This window comes from Pseudopodoces humilis, chromosome 10, assembly GCF_049639895.1.
Source record: "Pseudopodoces humilis isolate 2021_Gansu_Grassland_sample_001 chromosome 10, ASM4963989v1, whole genome shotgun sequence".
NCBI classification, from domain to species: domain Eukaryota; kingdom Metazoa; phylum Chordata; class Aves; order Passeriformes; family Paridae; genus Pseudopodoces; species Pseudopodoces humilis.
The window spans coordinates 15,724,296-15,736,825 of NC_142209.1; the positions used below are offsets into that span (position 1 = coordinate 15,724,296).

The 12,530-nt window shown below is 44.8% G+C and overlaps 1 protein-coding gene across 2 annotated transcripts in view; it reads left to right on the plus strand.

Annotated features, from left to right (window-relative positions):
- The first annotated feature begins 5,210 nt into the window (after positions 1 to 5,210).
- Positions 5,211 to 12,530, plus strand: part of ZNF644 (zinc finger protein 644) — an 80,764-nt gene continuing 73,444 nt past the window's right edge. Inside the window, exon 1 of one of the 2 annotated variants that reach the window (XM_088060741.1) lies at positions 5,211 to 5,351. The gene's annotated coding sequence lies outside the window, so the exon portion shown is untranslated. Of the gene's footprint in view, positions 5,352 to 8,188; positions 8,332 to 12,530 lie in introns of those variants that run through there. The other variant, XM_088060743.1, reaches the window with a different exon arrangement.

The window sequence follows — 12,530 nt, forward strand, 5'->3', positions numbered from 1 at the left end:
TTCAGGACTAGTGTTCACTTACTGAAAGGCTCCTGCTTCTTCTCAGATCCATCCTAAAATAAAAGAAAGATGTTGGACAGACGGGCATTAAAAGGTTTGGAAGAGATCTGCCACATCTTGGTTTTCAAGTTCCTGCCTGGCAAAGGTCTTAGTGAGCTGAATGCCATCACCAGAAGCAATAGGTTCTCTGCTTAGAGAGATTGATTTGCCACAGTAAATTGTCATTAGTTGTGAATGCCTCATGGAGAGCTTGACACTGTCTAGCAAAGAAAAAGTGGAAGTAGTGCTATCTAGAAACCTGGACATGCAAATCAGAGCCTACATTTTAGCAATTTCAGTTTATAAAGGCTATTAAATTATCTGAATAAAAATAAGGCAGTATGGTTTATTACTGTTTTTTCCTGGTTGTGGTGTAATATTTTAGGTGTTGTAGTCCAGACTTGTTAGGTTCCTTGGTGTAGGAAATACACTTCCAGAACTCTTATCTTTGTGTATTATGTCTAGAGAAGGAATTATTTATTTTAATTATTATTATGTCTGATTGGGAATTTCTACTCAAATAATAGTCACCCAGCAGCTGTGTCATTTATCATTTTCAGTATCTTCTCAATTATAAAGATTTTAGGCTCTGAGGTCAGTTTGGTTTCTAAAAATGTACTAACAGATGTAAAAGGTGCATTGATCAAAGCATCAGCACATTATCAAATAATTTTATTTCCAAAGTATGGCAGCAGAAGTGATAAAGTGTCTGCCATGAAATAGATATGCTTATCTTGTGATACATCCCAGAGATGCATTTCAGAGACTGGAGGCTTGCTTAGTGAGGAAAATAACCTGTGTTAGGAAGATAAGAGGTACAAGTGGATCTCTCTTGCTCCCTGTCTCCTGGGTGTGATTGTCTCAGACAACCATATTAGCAGAAGCTTAGACGCATTCTTAGCTTCTGGAATGGATTTGCTGAAGTGACAGTGCATACTGAAGATGATGGTAAAAAGATGGGCAGTGTATTCTGGAAGAAAATAAAGTTGGCAGCTTGCAATGGTGAAACACAGCTTCAGATAAGCATGTGGTTCAATAGAAATTAGTCTCTCTCCATAGACTTTATAGCAGCCAATCAGACCTGCTCTTTGAGTTCAAGCAGTTAATAATATCTCAGCATTGTAGCTTAAGGGATACAATTTTCAAAATTATTGTAGTGTGGGACCAATAAATTTCAGCACAAAGAAGGCACTATTCCATATAATTTATTTTAGATTTCCATCTAGGGTATGTTCTGACACTCCACATGAAAGTCAAATTGTCCATGTAAAATGGTTTTCAGGTGATAAGTTGACCCCTGGGGTTTTAGTAAAATAATAGATTCAGAATTCCACCTGACTCTCCAATCTATAAAAGCTAGTTATCAGCTCTTTGAAGGATTTGATAAGAAAGGGAAAAAAAAGAGAGAGCTTTTCTATAGTGACATTTTTCTCATTAATGGGGACAATGTAAGAATCACAAACTCCTTCTGGATTTGGTAGTAAATACTGTGCTGACGTGTTCCAGGAGGCAGTTGTTCTGTGTGAGGAGTGTATGTGTCTAATCCTCCACATGAATATGGAACAAGAAATATTTCTAATAGACATGTACAGCCTGTCAAAAGAAGGACGTTTACTGTGCCATCATCTGGCATCATTTATAAATGGATTCCACCACCAGAGCCTACTTTGGCTGAAGTTTTGCTGCAGAATGACTGTCCTACAGTGCCTAGAGACACAGTAGAAGAATTTAAAATATTTTTCCTGTCCGCATTCTTCAATATTTAAATGTAGTGCAAAACAAATGGTAACCTGAAATGAGGTGCTCTTTTAAGTTCTTGTCTGAATCCTCTTATAGGACCTGCTGTGATTTTTTCTAGATTTTTTATTTAATTGTATTTTCTTGAGAATACTTTAACATAGTTCTTACTGTAACTTGTGTTTTTACTGTCAATTTAAGCAGATCCAAAGTTGGGTAGAGGTTTTGTTGCATTTTGTTTTAGTAGATGGGTGTATCTGCACATCCATGCAGCACTAGTGAGTAACTGGGGAAATGTGACAGAAAGATCACCTCAGTCACTGTAGAAGCAGCTTGCTTAATAAAAAGCTAAAAGCATGTTTATTCTTAGTGCATTTGAGTGCCTCTTTGAATTTGCAGCAAAGAAAATGCCTCCTGCTTTTAAAAAAACAACTGTGCTCAAGAAAATATGACTTTTCTACAGTCTTTGTAAATAAAAAGGATTGTCTCAAAGAAAAACCCAAGTTCCTCCTCAGTTGTTTGTGATGTTGTTGTACTTTCCCTTCTTGTGTGGGTGGTGAACATTGAGCTCACTACAGAAGTAGTTATGTACTGTTGTACATAACAGTACTGTTGCTGCAACTTTTGCAGGTGTGAAGAAAGCTACAGTGAGGACACCCATTTACCTCCTGTGTTCTGGAAGGGGCAGACATCTCCTCAGGGGTGAAGATACCTCATTCTCCCAAGCTGGGTAGAGAAGGGAAATGTAGTGATCTGAGATCTTGTAGACAGTGTTGTAGAGGAGCTGGGATTTTGCTTGTGGGACAGAGCAAGCTTCAGAAGTGGCAGGAGAAAGGTAAGTTTCCTAGAACGCGTGTCTGTGGCACCTCTGTGAAGAATTTCAGAAATTTTCAGATTGGAAGGAGGACTGAAAGAAAGATTGACCCTGCAGTGACACAATGGGAACATTAATTTTCAAGCTTTTTTATTACTCCTAGCTCCCCAACAACTTGGACTTGTCGTGATTTAAAGAACAATTCTATCCTCCCGTTCCACTAGCACTTGAATTTATAAATCTGGAAATATCCACCTGAACAAAATTGCTAATTCCAGGGCCTTGTGGAAGGATGAAAAAGAGCTAACTACTCTTAACACCTTACCTCTTCCTGGTTTTGTTTGGTTGGTTTTAGCTTTATAGAGATAACTGGGTGTTAGTCCTGCAAGTGTGTAAGTTTTAACAGATGTGGGACAGGCCTGCTCCCTCACTTGAATGAACTCCTGCTCGTTCAGGTGTAGAGGAACTCTACTGAGATCTACTGGAGTGTGCTCAAAAGCAAAGCGGCTGTTGCATTCTTAAAGTGCTTTTCTTCTGGAAGAGCACATCTGAGAACCAGGAGAATTTATGAACAACTCTGACTTCTGCTATTGCCTGGACTTAATCTGCATGAACACTTTCCAAAGTAGCTATATATATTCCTTTGGGTTGTTTGTCACTGATTTGAAAATGTGTCACCCAATTTCAAGCTTTCAGATGTTAGTGCTGAAACATTTACCTCTCCACTGAGGTAATTATTGTTTGTATTTATGGCCCTAGTTAATTGTAGGCCTCACCTTTTGCTTAAGCCCTCTGAGAAATTGTTTCCTTTCCTAGAGAGGGATGATGCACAGAAGGAAGCACTTTATCTGTATTCCTCCCTACCACTTATACTGGGAAATGCTGGGCTGATAGGGTGTCAGGTGCTGTAGCTGTGTAAGTATTCCTTGAAAAATCTGTGAGTGCAGCCATTGGTAGAGCTGGTGCCAGACATGAAAACATCATGATCCTGCCCTGGAAGGAGAGTCCCAGAGCTCTGCATCGGGGAGAGCACACAGAGCAGCCACACACCCAGCATCAGCCTCCTCCACGACAGGGACAACAATCCATTACCCAACAGGATGAATTTACTAAAGAAGCATCTGATGGATGCGTTTTTATAAAAGTCCCTCTGATAACTTTTAATGCAGGAGTAGGGTATCTATTCTAAGACTTTTAATTCAGGATATAGCATAACTAAAAAGCAAAACAGGAGGAAAAATAGTGGACAAAGTATTACCTCCTTCAGAGGTACAGCTTTAGGAGCCACCTGTTGTTTGCATGAAGCACTGAGGCTTTGAGGGTAATGTTGAGTCTGAGACAATCCTCACCTTCATGCCTGTATTTTGCCTTTTCTCCCCTGCAGATAAATTTTATGCAGATGTCATTTTGTCTACTGCTATACAAGGTTGTGCTGACTGGCCAGATACTTTTGGAAGTATGACTGGAATGTGCTTGTAAAAAGACATGGAAACCTAATCAGTAATGAAAATAGTTACCGAGTGTAAATCTGTGTTCTGTCAGAAAAGCTTGTTGATGCTGTGGAGCTCCACTCTTGCCCTGTGTCACTCAGCTGTTGTACCAGGCCAGTTGTTCTGTAGGGTTGTTATGTGACTTATCTTTTGAGGAGCCTGTCTCTTATCTCTTGGCAATGCTGTTATTGACAGAAGAAAGTGCATGTGTACAAAGAGCAAAGTAGACTCAGATGTTACCTTCCACAGTTGTATTTCACTCATCCTTGAATTGGAAAGTAACCTTTGTTTCATGTATGTGGCAAGTGAACTACATAACATTAATGAAACAGAGATCCTGAATCCTGCTTAGAATTGTCATTGACAGCTATTAATATATTTTCAATAATATTTTTTTTTTGAGCTTAGTCATAACTCACCAAGATGTAGTTCTGCTTGTTAGCTATAGAGGTGGTTGAAAGATGCTCCAGGATTTCATCGCAGCTTCATAGCGTTCCTCATTGCCTTGAAACTCTGCTAGGCTTTGTATCTATAATGAAAGAACTAAAAAAAGGAGCAGCACTAAATTTACATTTCCATTCTTTGTGTGGATGGTATGGGAAATGAGGAGTTCTTTGCAACCAAATGGAATGGGTAATATAATTCCAAGCACTGGCTGCCATTTATAAACAGTTGTGTCTTCCTACAGACCCTGACAAGTTATCTCAGACCGTATTTCTTTAAAAAGGTCATTGAGGAATACAACCCCCAGGATGCACCGCACACTGTGTTTTAATATGTCTTTCACACGGGGCTCACATCGGACATTTCCCCTCCGTTACTGCGCTCACAATCGCCGGCCTGAGGCGCACTGAGGAATCGCCTATCAGCCGTGCAGGACCATTGCGTGCAACGACCCCTCGTTCTCCGCGCTCCCGCGGGAGCCCCGTGGCCCTGGCGGTGGGGGGGCCCCTGCGGGCCGGGCCCGGGGACAGCGCGGGGGCGTTGGCTCCGCGCCCGCTCCCTGCGGGCCGCGGGCCGTGCGGCGCGGAGGCCGCTGCCTCGCTGGCCGTGCGCGGGGGCGGCCCGGGACGGCCGGGGGTGCCGCCCTCGGGGTGCCGCCCTCCGGGTGCTTTAGCCGGTGGCACTGGCGTGTCACCGTGCGCTCCCCCTCGGTGCTGGCACCCGGCGCAGGGTGAGACAGAGGTGTGGCACAGCTTGTGCTGCAGGCACCCCATGGTGTGGTCCACGGTGCTTGTGTCCAGAGGGCTCTCGCGTCTCGGCGCTGCTGGGTAGGTGACGCACAGATCCGCGGGCAGGGACCCCGGGAGGGACCCGGCCGCCACCGCCGCCCACCCGCGCCCCGGAGGGACCTGGTGGCCGGGCAAGCGGCTGGCCTTGCCTCGGGCAGGTGTTTCCGGACTTAAAAAAGGGAGCCTTAAACACTGAACACCAATGTAAAAATGCAAGTTAAAAGCAAGGGCGCCGGCTATACCGTAGCAGCGGCAAGAGCTGTAATTTTAAATGGAGAGAGGCCTATGTAAGATGGCCAGTTCTGTGGGCACCAGAGTGATAAAATGACTAACAAGGGACTGATGTGCTGCAAAGGGAAGGTGACATACCATCCTTTCGGGATTTTTCCAGACGAGGGAGTCGTGTGACCCACTCCAACACCGCAGTTCCCTCCTGACTCTTACTTTGTCACTCTCGGGTGACAGCTGGGCCAGCCAGAGGGGACGGCCGAGCCGAGGCACCATTTCCAGCCACTTCTGCGTGCTGTGCTGTTCTCTGCACCGCGCCCATCCGCGTGTCTGCCCGCCCCAGCCAGCCCGTCACTCTTCCCGTGGGAAAGAAGGGAAAGAAAAGAGCATTTTCCTTAAAGCAGAAATAGGTTATGGGATAGTTTTTGTTTCTATTTTCTCCTGAAAAGTACGTGCCCAAAGGAGCTGTTGCGCTGACCTCCCTTCCCTATGTGCGAGGTCCCCGTTGCGTGCTGGTGGGGTAGAGCTGGCTTGGCTGTGCGACCTTGCAGGGTTTGGCTCTGCGAACGGGACCCCAGAGGGCGGCGGTGGCTCAGGGGCTGGGGAGGGCTTGGGTGTGCCTGCAGTCGGATGGGGCTGCACGCAGATCCTTCCCTACAGAAAAGTTGTGTCAGCACGCGGGCTGGTATCTGGCTTCACATTCCTTCCCAGAGTTCTCGAGATGTTAACTTTCAAAAGGGAGGTCTCCCTTGTGGATTTATGTCAGTGATTTTGGGTTTTAAACTATTCATGCATGAAAAATGACTGTAGGAGCTGTATACTCCCATGTATGAATAATGACTACATGGGAACACAGATTACAGCAGTTTTGCACTGAGACTGCTGCAGTTTACATGCTCTCTTTGGGAACATTATGAAACGTTTTTAAATGCTGGTTCATGTTAATGCATCGATTTCAATCAGTCTCTTTTTGTCCCTTTTGGATTTGTTCGACTTAACAGCTAGCTTGTTTCATGTTTGCTCTAAGATATGCTTAGCAAATTAGGCAAATAAAAAAATGCATGCAAAAATATGGTGCTATGCACATGTATCAGGTTTTTTATTTTTTAATAGACTCCAATATCTCTACGATAGTCTTTTTTTTTTTTTTTTACTTTGGCTCAATGGATAGTTTATGCCAATTACATGTAGTTTAACAGCTTTGAAATCTGTTTTTGCTTTTCTAATGCATAAAGACATTGATTCTGTTTCAGGTTTTAATTAAACTCTACACTGACTTTAAAGATTCTATTGTCCTTTTCATTTAAATAGGATTTTTGTTAGATCTTTAACAAGACCTCAGTGGGGTAATAAATCTAAGCAATTGTCCTTATTAGGAGTAGATTATCCTCAAGAGATGGAAAGTCACAGAAGTAACTAAAACCATTTGCAGAGACTGAACTAAGGCTTTTTCTTCCTAAACATTAAACAGACTTGAAAATTACTTGTTTGGGCACTCAAATTAAATTAAATGATATTTTGTTTATTTTTCACATTTTCAGTGTAGGCTATTTGCATTTACTTAAAATTTGAGTTTCATTGAGTAAAATTCACTCCTGAGTAAGGATCTTTACTTTCAGTATAGGAACTGTAACTGCAACTCAGTATATCCTGCCAGTTCTTTTGTTATTAACCCTTGCAGTGCTTTTGAAGTACAGGACCTGCTGACACAGTGGGTGTATTCTTAGTTCATTGTTTTTGCCATAGAGATGGGTCATGGCTGAAGAATTGTGTTTGTCCCACACACCAGCCAAGGAGAACTGTGGGTTATGCAGGAGTGTGGAGCTTGTGCAAAGATGTCACGTGCTGGACTAAAAACACAGGTTCTTGAAGAAAACTTGTCACACACTCAACATTTCTCTCTAGGTTTGACCTTAGTGTGTTTACATACTGCTAGGACATGAAAGGGGATATTACTCTCATGGTTATTTTTTTTAACTGTTTGCTTCATTCGAGGGTATTCTCTGTTCTGTAGGTGCTCCGGGTTTGCTTTGTTCCTGGTTTTAGTCATCGGTTGACTTCTGATGGGACAAGGCCTCCTTAGTACACACTGTCAAATCCTGAACTTCTTCCCACTGTTTAATTTCCGACTTCATTATACACATTGTGGTGCAGTTTTTTTAAGCATCAAGTTGTGTGGAAGCTCTGTTTTGGAGCCACTCATTTCTAGGATTTAGTTCTACAAACCAACAGGCAAAGTCAGGGATGTTGTGCAGGGACATGCTCCCAGCGAGCCGTGCCCACGCAGCGGCGTTTCCCCGCGGGCCGCAGTCGCTGCGCTGGCCGGGGCACTGCCCTCCGCGGGGCGCCGCAGGAAGCGGGGCCCAGGGGACACGGCCCAGGGGACACAGCCGCAGGAAGCCGGGCTGAAGGGACACGGCCCAGGGGACACAGCCGCAGGAAGCCGGGCTGAGGGGACACGGCCCAGGGGACACAGCCGCAGGAAGCGGGGCCCAGGGGACACGGCCCAGGGGACACAGCCGCAGGAAGCCGGGCTGAGGGGACACGGCCCAGGGGACACAGCCGCAGGAAGCCGGGCTGAGGGGACACGGCCCAGGGGACACAGCCGCAGGAAGCCGGGCTGAGGGGACACGGCTGAGGAGACACAGCCGCAGGAAGCCGGGCTGAGGGGACAAGGCCGCACGTGACGCCCCCACGTCCGCCTCCGCCGAGAAGGAGCCCGCAGCCCTGCGCAGCCGATGAGGACCAGCCCCTCTCGGTTGTTGCAGCTCTACGGGCTCTCAGCCAGCAGGTATTTGATGTTTCAGAGCTCTCCTGTCCGTGGGCTCCTCTGCCCCTGTCCTGCAGGCCGGCGTCTCTGCAGTCCTGTCGGCCTCCAGTTTGCTGCTCCCCACATGGCATCTGCTGTGTTTCTCTACTAAGAGACTTCACGTCATACCTTCTTGTCTTCTGAGTGATACTCTAGTGATACTTGGGGGCAGAACGAATTATGTTAGAGGAACATAGCTCATAATAATTAATTTCTAGTTAGACTCTATTTGCTTCATATTCTAGGCAAAATTGCAGATTTTGAGCCTTCATCTCCCACTTTCCATATCACTAAACAGCAGAGACTTTGGCGTGGTAAATCACAGAGGGAGGTGGGAAATCTGATGCAAAATGAGATAATGTAGTTCTTCATTATTGTGGCTCTTCTGTGCCCTGATAGAAAACTTAAAAACACAGAAGGTGCTGATAGCAGATAAGGCACCTAGTTCCTGCTCTGCTTTAGTTACAAAGCCTGGGGAAAGTGGAGGAGGAGAATGCAGATCCTGGTTTCTAGGCTCAGATTGCAGCTCGCCCTTCTTTATGAAGCAGTGCACTGGAGGAAATGAGGCAAACCTGGGCTGAGTCCTGCAACTTATTTAATGTGACTCAGTGCACAAGATTATGAACACTAAGAGTTCTCAGCCTTTGGGACAGATTCTGGGGAATTAAGAGATTCTTCATCCTATCTTGCTTGGCAATTAGACCTGATTTAGGCAATGCTGTACCTCAGACAAAATCCATAGGGCATAGTTTTGCTCTGGATTCTTATCAGGATGTGGGATTTGCCCTCTGTTTTCCCCAGCAGCAGGGCCAGGAATTTGTGGCTCTGCAGGGTGAGATTGAGAGGCCCCAGCTCTGTGCCTTGCTAAGAGATTTGTCTTATCTCTCTGTCTCCCCTCCACCCCTGTTTCTGGGCATGTATGCTGTAGTCAGAGGCAAGTGCTGTGACTCCGCCTGCAGTATGAAGGTGATGTGTCTATAAGAAATGCAAGGCTAGCTAAGTGGACTTCCACTGCTTGCTGATGTGCAATGAAAAGATTCCCATCTTGCCTTGCACTCTGCAGCAATGTGTGTTGCTTTCAGTGCCAAGTACAAACCACAGCATTAGATGTAGGGAGTTGCTGTTTGCATGTGTGCCATGCGGTGAGCCATCAGCATTCCCCCTGTTCCAGCAGCCTCCCTGGAGGGCAGCAGGCTGCTTAAAAGGTCAGCATGGTACCTGTGCATCACAGGCGTGAAAAGCTGCCCTCTTTAGGCCCTGAGGCAACAACCTGCTTTCACTTTGTGAAGCCAAGCAGAAAAGCTGGGGTCCAACAGTGGCAGGTGTCCCTGAGCACAAGACGAAGGCAGCATGAGGGTATAAGAAATCCAGTTTGCTTCCCAACATGAGTAAATGAGGTTTGGGTGGGAAAGTGATGGGAATACTAAATGTTTACTGCTAACATTTACTAAAATGACAGCAAATCTCGTCTGTATTAATATTTAGCCTTTGTGACACAGTGGAATTTTACTTTGTTAAAGTAGGTTGGAAGCCTAGAAGTAGCTCTCTAATCTTCAACTGGAAAATACAGTTTTGAAATCCATTCTCTTAGGAATGGAATAATCAAACAGAATGATAACGCAAGTTAAACCTACTCTGAATGTTACTTAAAGGATTTCTCAGATGGAAACAAAAGTTGATAGGATGGTGTCAGACTCACATGGGCATCACCTTTACTTACACAGTTGTCCACATGAAGAAGAAAGGTTGATCAGCATGTATTTACTGGTTATATGGTTGTTTAGGAATTATCAAAAGTCATTATGTGATTCTTAAGTACTTCCATTTGCACTTTGTTCCAACAAAAGGCTGTTGGAACTGTATCCATGTTGTTTTACAAGCACGTCTCTATGCATGAGGACTTCACCACAAAGAGTGTCCAGTGTCCTGCATCTGCAGGAGTCTTCAGCATTGAGGAGAAAGTAACTGTTAGTCTTTCTCCTACTGCTGAGCTGTTCCTCTTGGCACATTTTTGATCTCCCTTGGTCAATCTGTGCCTGATACCACGTATACATGTCTTACTGTTCCCCACACTGTAATGCTCTCCTGTTTTTCCCAGATGTTGTTACATTGCATTTCTCCTTTTCTATTTCTCTTTCCCATTTGTAATGCATCTGCCATCTCTGTTGTTTTTCAATTCTAATTTAATACCTCCAGTGAATTTGCATCTCTCTGCAGTTCATTAAGAAGGGGCTATGTGGGACTACTTGTAAAAGAAAACACTGCATTCCCAAGATAGGTTACAAACTGATGTGTGTCAGTACTCTGTTTTGGAACTTTTAGCTTTGTCTAAAAGTTCTTGTTTTCTCTTGTTTGCCACTCCAGTGTGAGAATACAAGGAACAAATTCAAGAATTGCAGGACTTGAAAGGACCTGTACAGCCCTAGGAAAAGGGCAGTTTCCCATGTAAGCAGAGCAAAAAAAAAAAAAAAAATTACAAAATTCCTGTCTAGCCACAAAACTAGTCTGTCCTCAGCCTGTTATGGGAGTCCTTTCCTCCTTCCTACCTTCTGTACAGTCTGTTTCGACCCACCATTGGGATCAGTGGCTGACAAGCTGGCGGAAATGGATGTGTGCCTGAAATACTACCACGCAGTGAACAGGCACACCTGTGGTGTGAGAGGAGTTCTCCTCCTTTGGGAAGCCAGGAGTCATGTGATTGCTGTAATCCAGCACAAATCTCTGTGGCTGATGCAGTCAAAAGGAGCATTTGTTTTCTGTGGTGGATGGCAGAGCTGGATGAGGGAACAAATCCAGCTGCGAGCTACCAAGTTGCCTCATGAGGCCAACCTGAATGCCGGTATTGACACAAAGGAGGGAGTATTTGGGACAGGCAGGGAAGATGGGCTGACAATAGAGTGAGCAATGTCACCACATGGTCAGTGGAGAGAGGCTCTTGAAGCATGAGTCTCTTCCCAGTGCCTGGTTTTAGGATGCAGATGGCACTGCTGGGCCTGTGAGGTGTGTACCTGTCAGTTGATGCCCAGGGTAAATCCACGCCCAGGTCTTAGAGCAGCGTTGGATGGACCTATCCCTTCATTTTGCTTGTGCTCCCTGGTGGAGTGTTTCACTAGGAGAACTTGCATTCTCAGCTCTGTTAGGGAGGGCAAGATGGGCTCATAGTTGAGTTCTGACTGGGTTAAAGGGTCTACTGGGCCTTGGGCAGCAGGAGGATTTCTGAAAGCCCCTGTAGGCTGCATCTCCTGGCACAGACTCCCTGCTGCCCTTGGTCCTCCTTGGCTGCAGTGCAGGAGACAGCCAGCATTGCCCGGGTGGTATTTTAACTCTTTGTTACCTAAAATTCAGACAGTTTCAAAGCAACACAGCAGTAAATAAACCACTGACCTCTTTGTACAGTCACATCCCTCATGTTTCCGCTGCCACCAATCTTAATAATGTTGTGCACAACTTCTGAAGCACAGACTGGGAGCTGGGGAGTGTGAGGTGTGCCTTAAGGGACTGGTAGCAACAGTGAGTGTTTGAGGCTGGATAATGCCCACTGGAGCTGCATGAACTTGCTATCAGGGAACAGTTAGATAGTGCTTAGTGTTGGTCACTGGCAGGACTGTAAACTGAAGCAAATAGCTTTGTCCTGATTACATTTTCTAGAGGAGATGATGCAGAAGAAAATTGAATTAAAAATTAGCTTTGAAATGAGCTGAAAGTTTTTTACCAACCGTGCAGGACTTCTGACATTAACAAAATATCTGACATTAACAAAATAACCTATTTGAAGCAATAGTAAACTGCCACCTGCTGGTAAAAATGTAATGCACATAATGAACACACAGACTTAGGAAGTGATAATTCTTTTGTGTTTGACATGCTGCAGTCAAATATGTACATGACATGGAAGCTGCATATATTTATTTAACGGATGGTTTTCATCTCTATTTGCATTTTCATATAGAATATGCTAAACAGATGCCTATAATATAACTAACTTTAATGACAAGCACAGAAAACAAGACAATAAGAATAAAGAATGAGGACTAATAAAAGCAGATGAGCGATCAGGACAATGACAGGCTCCAAATGTGTCCTATTTACATTGCTAATAATGAATCACAAGCTCTTCCTGTTACTGTTTCCCCCATGTTAGACCCTCCTGTATGACCAGAATTGTAGCACTGTGAAACATT